Source organism: Mytilus edulis, chromosome 2 (genome assembly GCF_963676685.1).
Source record: "Mytilus edulis chromosome 2, xbMytEdul2.2, whole genome shotgun sequence".
Classification (NCBI taxonomy): domain Eukaryota; kingdom Metazoa; phylum Mollusca; class Bivalvia; order Mytilida; family Mytilidae; genus Mytilus; species Mytilus edulis.
In genome coordinates, this window is record NC_092345.1 from 83005116 (window position 1) to 83018835 (window position 13720).

At 32.6% G+C, this 13720-nt stretch overlaps 1 long non-coding RNA gene across 1 annotated transcript; it reads left to right on the forward strand.

The window, feature by feature from the left end:
• The first annotated feature begins 1082 nt into the window (after positions 1-1082).
• On the forward strand, positions 1083-9433 carry LOC139513165 (uncharacterized). Its single transcript, XR_011662399.1, has 4 exons — positions 1083-1271; positions 3418-3477; positions 4910-4942; positions 9345-9433. It is a non-coding gene; the product is annotated as an uncharacterized lncRNA (long non-coding RNA).
• Positions 9434-13720: the final 4287 nt, after the last annotated feature.

Consider the following 13720-nt stretch of genomic DNA (forward strand, 5'->3'; position numbering starts at 1 on the left):
TCCTATACCATTACTATTATATTGTATTCGAAACATAATTCTTTTTGACAAATACTTTTAATTAGAAATCCAGGTTACAAATCGCAATCTAGACTTGCAGCTATTATCTCTGGTATTTTATATTACTTTCAATCATATGACTGTGTTCCTTGACATTTTCAACCAAAGACGAAGAACTTGATTTTCTACCATTATACTGGAATAATTTCTTTAAAATGTATGTTAGCAACGATACTTGCTGTAAATTAAAAGACTGTAGAAAAAATTGAACAAATTTATCTTTATGCACGTGGCTGAACGTGATAACATTTGTTGCCAATGATTATACTACATGTAGATAGTTGTTTGTCAACTTATACTGTTCGTATTTAAATAACCTCATTAGAAAATATAATTACATCTCATTCTAAATCTTTAAAATGTTCACAGTTTCGTTTCAAACTTTTATAGTCGATTATGGGTTAATATTACTTAATATGTACACGTATTTTCTTGATCTTATGGTTCATAAATTTGATGATGTCTTAAGGTGAAACACGCATTAATAACCAATCTGCTTCTAAATGATGGTGTATAGCCGATTGTTTCTAATTTTTGGGTAGTAACATACAAGAGTAAAACCTACTGTGTTCTGAATTTAGCAGTTAACTACTTATGCTTTCATGTGCACAGTTATTAGATTTTTTTAAGAAAAAAAAATCCTATATTCTGATCTGTCTTTTTCACTTTTCTCCGACTTGAATTGTATATTGTGTTGTAATTGTCCAAATATAATAAAGGTTAATAAAGTAACCTTATGTTGCACATGCTTTATTATAACCTACGTTTTTAAGATATTAACGTGTGTATGACTATTGAAGTCTTTCAATTTGAAATGGATGAAGATATAGTCAATATTTGTCTCTTTAAATATTTTGTACTAGATTGTTCCGGTGATCCAAAAAAAATATATGAGATGATCTATTGACTTTTACAGATCAAATATTTCAAAGGAAAAAATGATTAAAAAGTGATATTAGTTTATAATTTCCAATATTCATTGACAGTTAGTTGTTTTGTGATCACTTTAGCACAATAGTTCTATTTTTCGACGACGTCACTTCGTTTCATTTGATGTTTAATTTACCATCTGTTGAACTCCGACATGGGTTCGCTTTGACAGCTGTGACACATAGTAGGCATTTTTATCATCACATACCAACAAGACTACAAGATGAAAAGATTCTGTTTTTTGTTTTGTATACTTTTCTTTACACTTGGTGCATTTTCAGGTAAGTTTTCAATACAGATAATTTTTTGCCAAATTCGAATGTATAACAATTGAAAACTGGTTCGTTATTGGGGATTTTATGAAATACATTGCTGTGAATACGTTCTCCTTTTTATCATTGCTTACATGTAGCTATAGAAAAGGTTCAGCACAATTCCTAATTAAATATCTAATAAAGATATTTTTTTAAATATGATAAAGCAAATGATTATGGGTTCCAACTATTTTTTAACATACATGTTTAGAAAAGTAACAATTTTGAGTTTAAATTGTAAATCCTGATCATACGAGTGTCATTCTCTTTTCTTACTTTTAAAAATCATGATTTTTTTCTATCAGCTGTAAGCTATTATCATGTCAGATTTTTATTTGAAATATGATAACTTCATTTTTTAAAAGAGAGTCGAAAATACCAAAGTTGAAAACGTAGTCACAACACAATGGCATAAAAAAAAAGAATAATGACAAAGAGACAAAAGACAGTATACAAATATATTCATCTAAGATTCAAGCCTTAACAGTTTGCAAGCCAGACGAGCTTTTAGTCTATATAAGAGCCACCAGTTACTCTTAATTAGAAAAAAAGTCAACTAAGGTTCCAATTTGAAAAGCAGAAGGGTCATAAAATGCGATAGGTAAAAAATGAACAAGAGGATAAAAATCAAATCCTAGAGAAGAATATCCTTAGTATTTCGAAAATTTCAAAGTTTTGTAAAAAGTGTCTTTATAATTGTGACCATATCAATGATTATGCATGTAAACACAGAAGTGCTGACTACTTAGCTGGTGACACTCTCAGCCAGTAGCTGTGGAATCGAACCAGGGGTTGTAAATATACCCATCATAGATACCAGGCTTACCATTTTGTACGCCTGATAGTTCAATAATATAAAAGGCCAAATAAAGTACGAAGTTGAAAAAATTAAGGTACCCACAATTCCAAAAGGTTTCGCCAAATCCAGCTTACTCAATGAATTCATAGAGTAGAAATAGTTTCTATTTCGTAAAGTTGTGTTAACAGTTTATGTATAGTTTTGACATTATCAACGATAATTATTTTTTTCAACAAGACAAAACATAAAAAATAAAGACTGAGCAACATTAACTCAAATCAAAATCGGGGTAGGTCCCGGTTATTCCCGTAAAATTTTGAAAGGTTGGTTTCAAATTCACAACGGGAATCTCTTGGTTTAATAGTTTCGTTGTGAACTGAAATATATGCCATTGTGAAACTCGTGTTTTGATATGTTGAGAAGCTCTATTTAGATATTATAATGAAGAACCAGATCTTGAATGTCGTATCAACTGGGAAATATACCAAAATGCAGGTGTTGCTGGAATATTGCTTCAAAGAAATGGTAAAATAATAATTGAGAACTGGAATCTTCTCTCTTGTTGTAAAGATTTAGTGTTCATCTGACCATCATTTCTTGCCGGCTTTTACTATAATTTTTTTGGTATTTTTTTAATGAACTTTTGATTTTGTAATAGTTTTGCCTCGAGCATCAATGAAGAGACATTTCAGACGCAAGACATTATTAATCGTGTTGTTTTTAAATTTTTACATCACTGGGTCGATACCTCTGCTGGTGGACTATCAGTCCGCGAGGGTATCATCAGCTCAGTAGTCAGTACTTCGGCACTGACATGATTAAACAAGTTTTTCTAAAATTGTCCGTTTATAAGTTTTGAAATTATTAAGAAACTAAGGTTTCAACTCCCACAGGCAAAGTTGGCTTTAGATGAATTTGGCTATTTATTTTAGGTAGTTTTGGCACATAGTTCTTCAATGGTTTCGGTACTTACATGTATACATCTTCGGATTTCAAATGTTTGTTTTTGAGCGTTCCTGATGAAGGTAAATCCAGTAAAGCGCTTCGGACGCAAAAAATTATTAAACGTGTAGTTTTCAATTTTTTATTGTCAAAATGTGCATCTGGTACAGAAAAATTTGTTCTGTTAAAATGTTAATGGAATTTTAACCACACAATATTGCCAATCTTCATACGTCTTGAAATACGGTATTTTGATTTATTTACGCCTTGGATTCTTTTAAATAAACATATAGTTTTGGTTGTGCATGCAGAAATTAACTTATCTGTATTGACGGATTTTCTTCCAATTATTAATAATTTTTTTTATTTCAGATCCTATTAAGATAGATGGACGACATGCGATCTACAAAAGAGCTGTAGGAGACCTAGGAGGTAAAATTTGAGAATATAGTAGTCATCTCATTAATTATGATAGAAAATACAAACCATAAAAACAAAAAACAAAAACCGGATTAATCGTATTAGGTGGGAGACTGAGTGCGTCTCCTATTTTGCATACATCATCCGCCATGGGGATCCATCCTCAATGAAAATATTACAATTGGGACACAAAATGTAAAAAGTACAGATCAGACGACTATTCTAAAGATCTAAGATCGCGTTTAGATATCGCTTTGAGTCGTGACTCATTATACGAGATCAATTCATTTGTGATTGTGACCATTAAGTTATGTAGTGTCGATTCCTGTCGTTCTTTCTATTGTACATTTACTTTCAAATTGAGGAGCAAGCCCGCACTCTATCAGAGAACTTTTCCAAGTGCTTATTGTTTATATGTTTTTGCACGAATTCTGTTTCACATCGGTTTAAAGAAGGTGGCCAGAAGGAATGCATATTAAGAACATACTTATGAATGAATTTCCGAACATCTTTGATCTATGCAGATAAATTGTTCAATTTTAATTTATATTACGTCCTTTACCTTGGGAAGTCTTCATTTGCATCCATCAGTGTAGTATAGTCTGAAATTTTCATCTATTTGATGGACCGTTGAACTTTATATTTTGTGACTTTGGATCAACACAAGGTTGTTCGTTTTTTAATGATGCAAAGGTTTAGAGATCTAACATGACCATCATCTTATGCCTCTTGTGGTTGAAATGGTTAATAGCAATATGTTTTGTGTTGGTATATAAAATGACTGGCGGAGTTTTTGAAATTGCAAGGTATTATTTTCTGTACAGAATATTGGCGGAAAAGAACACAGAATACAGTCCGCCTTATAAAACTGACTTACTAATGATCATATACTTTCTTCGAGATAGTAGTGATTTCGGAGTTAAACTGAGTGTAAAAGAAGTCCAAGTCTGATGTCAGAATAGGTAAAAAAAATAAAAAATAAGCAAAATGACAATGAGACATAAATTAACAAATGACTACTAGCAGATAATGACATGCCAGCTCCAGACCCAAATTAAGCTGATTGAAAGAATATGTCTTCATCATATAGTATGGTTGTTCTGTTAGGTTCATTATCTGTTGTTACCTTCTACCAGTTCATATACCTGGCAATCCAAACTCTGGTTTCGCGCATATCCCATTACGTTTTTAGAAACACATGTGCGCTCCCAATAATAGCCTATACTGTTTACACTTATGGTGTTGTAATGCTGTTTTTTTATTAGATTCATTTGTATCTGTGATTGATATTTGTTGTAAAGCGCATAGTGTAAAAGTGCAATATTTGGTCATTTAGGATAATACTTGGAGGTGAACACTGAAAAAGGAAATCACAAAACGCTTTCATGTCTCATTAAAATGGAAATGTATTTTATGTTAGTGAAATAAATACTTTCTATTACAGCGTTAAAGATAATGCCCGTCCCAGGAGATCGAGGTATATATAATTTATTTTTATTTATAAATCTGTTTATCTGATATCTTAAACAAATCACAGTAGTTATAGTGTCCAGTTTTCGAGTGATTCGATCGGGTTTATTTTCGAGTGTGACAACTTTTTTTCCGAGTGAATATTGACCAAAAAGGCACAGGAGTATACCGCTGTTCAATAGTATTTCGATTCAGGGAAAACAAATCCGGGTTAAAGAGGTACTAAAACCGAGGGAAATACACCACACAAACACATCTTTTCTTGTGAAACGTGAAAAAAAATATGCTAGAACCTTACATACAATATCAAAGAAGGTTAATTAGTATTTTCGATAAAAAGATATTATCAACCTATACATTATTTTGTTTTAAAAACGTTTAATTTAATCTTACAATACTTTATTACCAAATATAGTTTAAAGCAATTTTGTTCACATACCAATGCAAATGGTAACGGAAATATGCACATGGAATATATGTATACTTAGATATACAGACACTTTATAAAACTTCTGTTTCTGCATCGAAAATGAAATTTTAACATAGATCAATCGCCCGGTTTTCCCGAGAGCAGTCTGTGTTTTTTCGAGTGTGTCCTTGTTTTATCGAGTAAAATAAACAATATTCCTATGGCTTTAAATGTAATGCGGGGTTCACACATTGCCGATTATTGCTCCCGTTTGAGATCAGACAGCGATACGACACGAAAAGTGAAAAAGTCGGATTAGTATCCTCAATTATCTGGAATGTCCTATTATTGTCTGAACGCAGTCGTTTTAGTTCGTAACAGATTCCTACTGGTCGGGAAGGGTCCAAATAGTTCGGCAAAGCACCTCGACAGTTAGGTGCGTCCCGTAACATTCGGGGAAACTCAACCGATTTTGTCTAGTCGGATTACAATCGTGCCTATGTCGTGACAGATTCTGCTGTATCGGATCGAATTCCTAACAATGTTCTGTGTATTCGGGACGGTGTCCTGTGGAACGGGAATGATCTGGAGAAATTTTCATTGCTGTTTTTCTGCCGATTGAGTCCAGATTGCATTCAGATCTTGTCGATTGAGAACCGTTTTTACCGAAACCGTTCCGAAACAGTCCCGTTATTAATTCTAAATTCGTCAATGATACCCACGTCAGAGTCCCGACAATTACAGAATACAATACGACTGAGACCAGACAAAGCCGTTTGCAATGCGATAGAGCGGACCGTGATAGGGTTACGTTCCGACAGTACCTGATCATCCCGAGTATGCCGACAGTTTACGAACGGATAACTTCCGTCAGCGTCAGTTCATTGTTTTGTCACTATCTGATCTCTGTCGGATTACATTCGGTAGAATCGGGACGCAGTCGTGACAGACTCGGTCGAATTTTACCTGGCGAAAGATACAAATCGGATAAGAAGCGGATTTAGAACGGGATTATCGGGATAAATTCGCTTGGAAACGGTTGAATATCGACGCTTCCTGAAAAATATCTGATTGTTGTCGTGATTAAATTATTTTCTTTACAAATTTTAATTAAAGTTTGAATTTCCATCCACGATTCATAGGATCTTGATCAGACTTTTAATAAATTTTAATCGGGAATGGTCCTGTCAAGGACGGCAGTAAAAATCGTGAATGTGTGACCCCAGCTTAATATATCGGTACAGTTACGTTTAAGAAACAACGAAAAGGTTTAAATAAAGTATTTTTCAAAGCACGAGACTACGCATCAAACCAGTTTGAAAATGGTGTTTTAACACGTACATTTATAAAAAGTCTTCGTTCATATCCATTAACTGATTAAGAAATCTTCATGTAACTGTACCAATATGGATTTCATACAGAAAATATTTCGTAATGTAAACAATCTATATGTGAGCTCAGAAATATTGGACTTAGACATACGTTTACATAGTGTGTAAAGCGGTGAATGTTATTATTCTTAACGGAACATATATCATTAATTTTCCATAAAGTATTTGTCTTGGTGGTGATATAAGATATCTTGGAGTAATCAGGAGTGTACAGAATTTTACACCGATGTTGACAATCTATACATGCTGAGGCGCAGCCGAAGGTCGTATTCATTGTCAACATCGGTGAATTTCGTACACTCCTGATTGCACCAAGTTAACGATATCGTTTCTTAATTTAGCGTGCGTTTACTCCCCCCCCCGAAGAATAAAACTGAAAAATACTTATGACGAACTTCCACAACGACGTTGCTGTGCATTCTCAAACATTAATATATCTATTTCAATTTCTTTAATTTGGGAAAATTTGAAAACTTTTTTTTTTTTTAACTTTTTTTTTTTTTTTTTTTAACTTTTTTTTTTTTTTAACTTTTTTAAAATTTGAAAACTTAAATACGAGAGAATTTAGTTTTTCCTTTCAATTTTTTTTAGCATAGCTATTTTTTCCAAAATCAATTTTGGCACAACTCTCATTTTTTGGAAATTTTGGCATATTTTTTTTATCCCCCAGTCAACTACTGGTAACTGCACTGATATACTACATTGCAATACTGAAATATTATCTTAAAATGTTTTCATAACAGAAAGTTGACATTAAATTGAAATAGTAATATGTAATATGTAATGAGAATACATAATATTGTTTTTTGCTCAAACCAGTTACAAACTAGAAAAAAAGTAAGATTTTAAGCTGAAGAATGTCTTTTTTTCTTATTTACATTTTTCTTAAGAAAACCCAGACGTTTTAAATGTTGCTCTCGAAAAAACACGGACAATATAAAACACTACATTGTAGGTGAACTACATAGAATTTGTTTTCCAAACATGTATAGCATTCAGAATAAGATAAACAGTCGCATATAAAACTATTTTTCGAGAAATAGCAGTAAATCGATCATGAAAATTCACTCGATAAAAGCTGATATATACTCGAAAATAAAACTACGATATCCGCTGGACACCAATGCAAATACATAAATGCTACAACTATTTGATAACAACTGCCATATTACTGACATGGTACAGGACATTTAAAAATAAAATATTTGGTTAAAACACTAATCAGAAATTAGAGGAAGACACAAAAGAGTTAAAGACAATTTATTAAACAGTTTTGTATGCTTAATTACTTTGACCTAGCTCTGAACTGTACACTAACAGACATTCCTAGTAAAATCTTTGCATATTGAGATTAGCGTATTGATTCCCAGCAAACTTAAATATAATGATTTCAAGGAATAATACCACCATTGTTTTCCTCTATTAGTTTTAATTAAATTTGGACGTTTCAAAAGATTGTGCAAATTCATCATTGTTTCAATAAAAAATACCTGGCATGATCAAAGTTTTATCATGTCCAGTATTATAGACAAAAACTTCATATCGCATTTCGATATAACACATTCATCAAACCTTAGTAATCATGAAACCTTAAGTTATCAAACTATTCGATAGATACACCAAATAAAAAAAAATAATGGTGCTTTGAAACATCCAAGATATATGTTTATGACTCAGAACAGTTTTACTGCAATGAAATGTAGGATTTATTTCCTACAACTGTCAAAATCAAGGGATTTTTTTTCGACCCTCTTTCCTATGCGCACAACATATGACAATTACAAATTTCAATTCAGACAAAATTCTAAAGTTTATCTTAATAACTTTCATTAAACACAAGATTTTTAAAAGGATGCTGTTATTCATAGAACCTTCTGTGCGAAGGGCCGATTACACCCCCATAACTATACAGCCTTAGTGAAATATCCTATATATTATTCAATTCATCTTGACTTGTCAGACAAGAAAATATTTTGAATCCCAATCATTTTGAAAATATTGAATATTATAAAATTGGGGGTGGATAATTACCTGCATTCGCAAGCTGAATAAATGAATTGTTGAACGGTTTATGATTTCAACAATTTTCAAAATATGACTCACCCTATAATTCATCTAAGATGTTGTGACATGTAAAACATAATAACTAAATTTTAGAGATGAAGATCGCAACTATTTTCAAGATAAGATATTTTACTATCCTGAAATGATAGTGGTTGTGAAGCCAGTACACCTATCGACACATTTTATATTTCATTTGAAGTGTATGGTCATGTAGTTCATTGTCATTTGTTTTTATGTTTTTAGCTTTTGTTATTTAAAAGATAACGATTAATGTTAACAGTTAAGGTCACTGGTTACCATTGATCATATGGACCTTAAGGCATATCTTTTATGATCATAAATTTATCACTGTAGACTCTATGTTTTGATCAATTGCTATTATCAATTTATATCCACTTTGACATAAAAGTTACAATGATATCATTGCGTTCTCCGTTAGGGAGACTTTATGACCGTCAGTCAAAGCCAAATTTATAAATTACTTAAAACTGTTTGACCATGGGACATTGATAGGAATGAAGATATGAATATGATGTATGTTTCAGGTACAGGCTTTGGTCTTGGTGCTATTGATCCAGACGAATCAGACGAAGATAAACAACAATAAAACTTTCAAAGTGTGATTATCAATAGCATTAAAAAAACAAATATACATTTTTATTTGTCATGTATAATATATATCTAAGTGAATTGTTAATAAACGTCTAAGACATAGCAAAGAACGGCAGGAAAATCAATAGGCATCAATAAACATCGTCTTCAACAATAGACGGAAAAGTAAAGTCATAAAAATACTGAACTCCAAGGAAAGTTCAAAACGGAAAGTCCCTAACCAATTGGCAAAATCAAATGACAAAACACATCAAGCGAATGGACAACAACTGTCATATTCCTGACTTGGTACAGGTATTTTCAAATGTAAAAAATGGTGGATTGAACCTGGTTTTATAGCGCCAAACCTCTCACGTGTATGACAGTCGCATCAAATTCCGTTATATTTACAACGATGCGTGACCAAAACAGATATGATCGGTAAAATAGTGAAAATATGGTAACAGGTGGTATGCACGGTTAAGAAATCAAAAGTTATGTAAGAATAATAGACGAAGCCATCGTATAACAAAAACTATATAATTCGTCATTTATATAGTAAATCATAAAATTGAGAAAGGAAATGGTGAATATGTCAAAGCAACAACCACCCGACCATAGAGCAAACAACAGCCGAAGGCAACCAATGGGTCTTCAATGTAGCGAGAATTCCCGCACCCGTAGGTGTCCTTCAGCTGGCCCCTAAAATATGCATAATAGTACAGTGATAATGGACGTCATACTAAACTCCGAATTATACACAAGAAACTAAAATTTAAAATCATACAAGACTAACAAAGGCCAGAGGCTCCTGACTTGGGACAGGCGCAAAATTGCGGCGGGGTTAAACATGTTTATGAGATCTCAACCCTCCCCCTATACCTCTAGCCAATGTAGAAAAGTAAAAGAATAACAATACGCACATTAAAATTCAGTTCAAGAGAAGTCCGAGTCTGATGTCAAATGATGTAACAAAAGAAAATAAATAAAATGACAATAATACATAAATAACAACAGACTACTAGCAGTTAACTGACATGCCAGCTCCAGACCTCAATTAAACTGATTGAAAGATTATGTCTTCATCATATGAATATCAGGTACAATCCCTCCCGTTAGGGGTTTAGTATCATACTATCATAAAATATATGAGAAGAACATAACCCGTGTCATGCCAACAACTGTTTTTTTTAGAAATAAATGTGTTTAGTTCCGATGCAAAGACCCTATCAGTGAATCAATGTTAAAGCCAAAATATGCAATCTTTAATGACCTGACAACAGTATCGTAACTATATCCCCTTTTAATAAGTCTATTTAAAGGTTTTGTTAGTTTCTGAGGAGAATACTGACATTTTTGTGCTTTATAAAGAATATTTCCATAAAATTTTGGATGTGAAATACCTGAACGTATAAGATGTCTGCATGTTGAGTTATATTTACGAATTATTTCCTTATACCGGTGATAAAATTTAGTAAATGTTTTGACCAGTTTGTGATATCGAAAACCCTGGTGTAATAATTTTTCAATATGTTTAGTCAAAAGTACAAAAAAAATATATACAACAGAAATTAAGGGATTCAGTAACGAGGAAAAGTTACAGCAATCCGTTTCCCTCACGCTGATGGCATCCATAAAATTTACGAAGGGATGATTTTAACTAAATCGCTTGGAAGATGGTCATGATACTATTTGACTTCAGTTTCTGAACAGAATAATGAAGTACTAATAGCACACACAACAGATTTGTCGAGGTTTATATCACAAAAAAAAGAACATGCTAGTATAGTCGCCTATGGAAGAACCCAAACTTCCCTACAGTAGGTGTTAATGTTGTTTAAATGTAGAATATTTCTATAGCAAGGCTGTCCATCTCCATGGTCAATCTCTGTTTATTTACACAAAGACTTTCTTCTCAAAAAATTAAAACGGCATACTAATGAATATATGAGTCCGAAGAGCTTTTCTGGATTTCCCTTTATAAGGAGTTTCATTTTTTAGATTATAAATTGGGTTTCGAGCGTTGAGCGGTCTAGATTCGCATCCCGCTGTACGATGACTTATCAAGTTCACTTGGCTGCATTGCAACATTTAATTCGTTAGCAAATTCTTTAATTTTTATGTCGGTTCTTTCACCTGTATAAATAGATACTCTACTAAACCTTTCACATTGATCCGGTTATGTTGTTCCAGCTGATCAAATAGAATGTTTAATTAGTCGATTTGGTTTTTAATGATTTGACATCAGCTTCTAATTCGAATAGGATAGACCTGTGCTTTTCTTCAATAAGAGCTTTAAATTCATCATTCATCGTCACTTATGCTGACAGTTGCGGGTTATTGATTTGTCACTTCCACGCATATCGTCAAAAGATCTATTAAGGTCAGTACTTATTGTACAATTTGTTTGAGCAGTCTCTGTATTTTGAGTTTTCGCTTCATGGCAATGGAGTTCGACGTTTAGGAAGCATCCTCTGTTATAATTTAAAATTTGGTGACTATGTTGAGCACATCTATCCCATCGAACTTGTGATAAAATATTCAACATATAAAGTTAAGTCTTTCTCATATCTTGACTTACATCTTAAAAATGACAATGAGGGTTCGTTGAAAACCAAAGTTTTTCGGCCAAAATGACAATTTCAGCTCCCCGATTGTGACCTTTCAATTTCTATGTAGCAAAATATCAGCAGTGCCTGCATATTGAGTATATATCTCTGATACGATAGTCTAGGGCTTGTTTTTCCTATCATGTTTTCATAGAGGGTTGATGTTAAAAAAAAATAACATACTTAAAGTTCCAAGTGATGAAGTTGAAATCATCCCTTCGTAAATTTTATAGATGCCTTCACGAGTTGGTTGTCTGGTATGGAATATCTTTTTCACAGATGACAACGGATGACAACAGATATGTTTCAATTGTCGTAACTACAATTCTTTCCCCTCTTCCACGAATTTGACCTTAATTAGCCTTATCGCTGGGTTTTTACTAACATGAGTAGCACGACGGATGTCGCTTGTAGAAGAGAATCTGCTTTCGGAGCATATTACATCACTCTCTTTTGAATGTGTTTGTTTTTCATCTGAAATATTGGACACAAATATTTAAAACATCTAGTTTTATTTTTTTAAACCGTGTTTCTTTCAACGCGCGTCTGTCGGAGTAATTTTAAACTGATATCTTTGATGTTTTTTTTTGTCGCTCAGATTTCGTTATGTTAGCAATAAGCAGTTAAATAACTGTTTAGTTTCACATTTTGGCTCCTGCGGATTTTCCAAATATGAAAGGTTTGTGCAATAAAATGTATTTCAAGACAGGTGAATATTAATTTAGATTTTGTAGTAATTCAAATTCAGCAACGTCACAAACAACACAAGCGGAAATTATCCGCGTGCAATACTCACAACAAATGTGCACAGGATTCAAATGCAGACAAATAAAAAAAATCTTAAAACTAAAGGAATGAACTTCATAACCAAATATACAAGACATGAAAACTCTGTTAAATAAATCTTTAAGCTAAAAAAACATGTTGTACTTGTCATGTATGTTAAAATGTCGATTTTAAAGTTATAATGATGATTTGAAAGTTATAATGTTGATTTTAAAAGCTCACAAGAGCTTGTGTTACTTTGTTTTACAATGTATCGACAATAAATAAAACTTTGATTTGATTTGATTTGAGGCTAGGAAAGAAATAAGTACCAAAGTTCTTTCACTCTGAATGATATTTTACGATGTACTACTATCTGAAAAAAAACCACTGATTAGTTTATTCATGTATAATTAGGTCTTACGAAAGTAGTACTACTTCACGGGATGGAATTTTGATTTCGATTTAAATCATCACTTAATTGTAGTTCAAGGTTTTTTTCAAAGAACTAATGAAGGACTGAACTTTGAAATAATTGATCTAATAATACTTAACTATGTATAATAAGTTTGTTATTAACAGTAAGTTCTCTAATAATTAATGTCATTTACATGACCAAACTGAGAAATGAGAGAAAATGTACATGCTTTTATGTGTACACTTTAAAGATATCGACCTTTGTATCTTTTATTTAGACATGAACCAAACATTACGGCCGTACGGTCACCTATAGTTGGTAATGTCATTTGGTCTCTTGTGGAGAGTATTGGCAATCGCACCACATCTTCTTTTGTATGTTGTACGTACAACTCACATCCATTTCATATGGACTCGGATGGATAGCTGTATTCTTTGCAATCAAACCGAATATCTTTATTTTTATACTAGCATGTGCAAATATCCCTGTCTGGCTGCTTACTGTTGTGAAGCTAACACCTTACAACTGGCGTTCATAT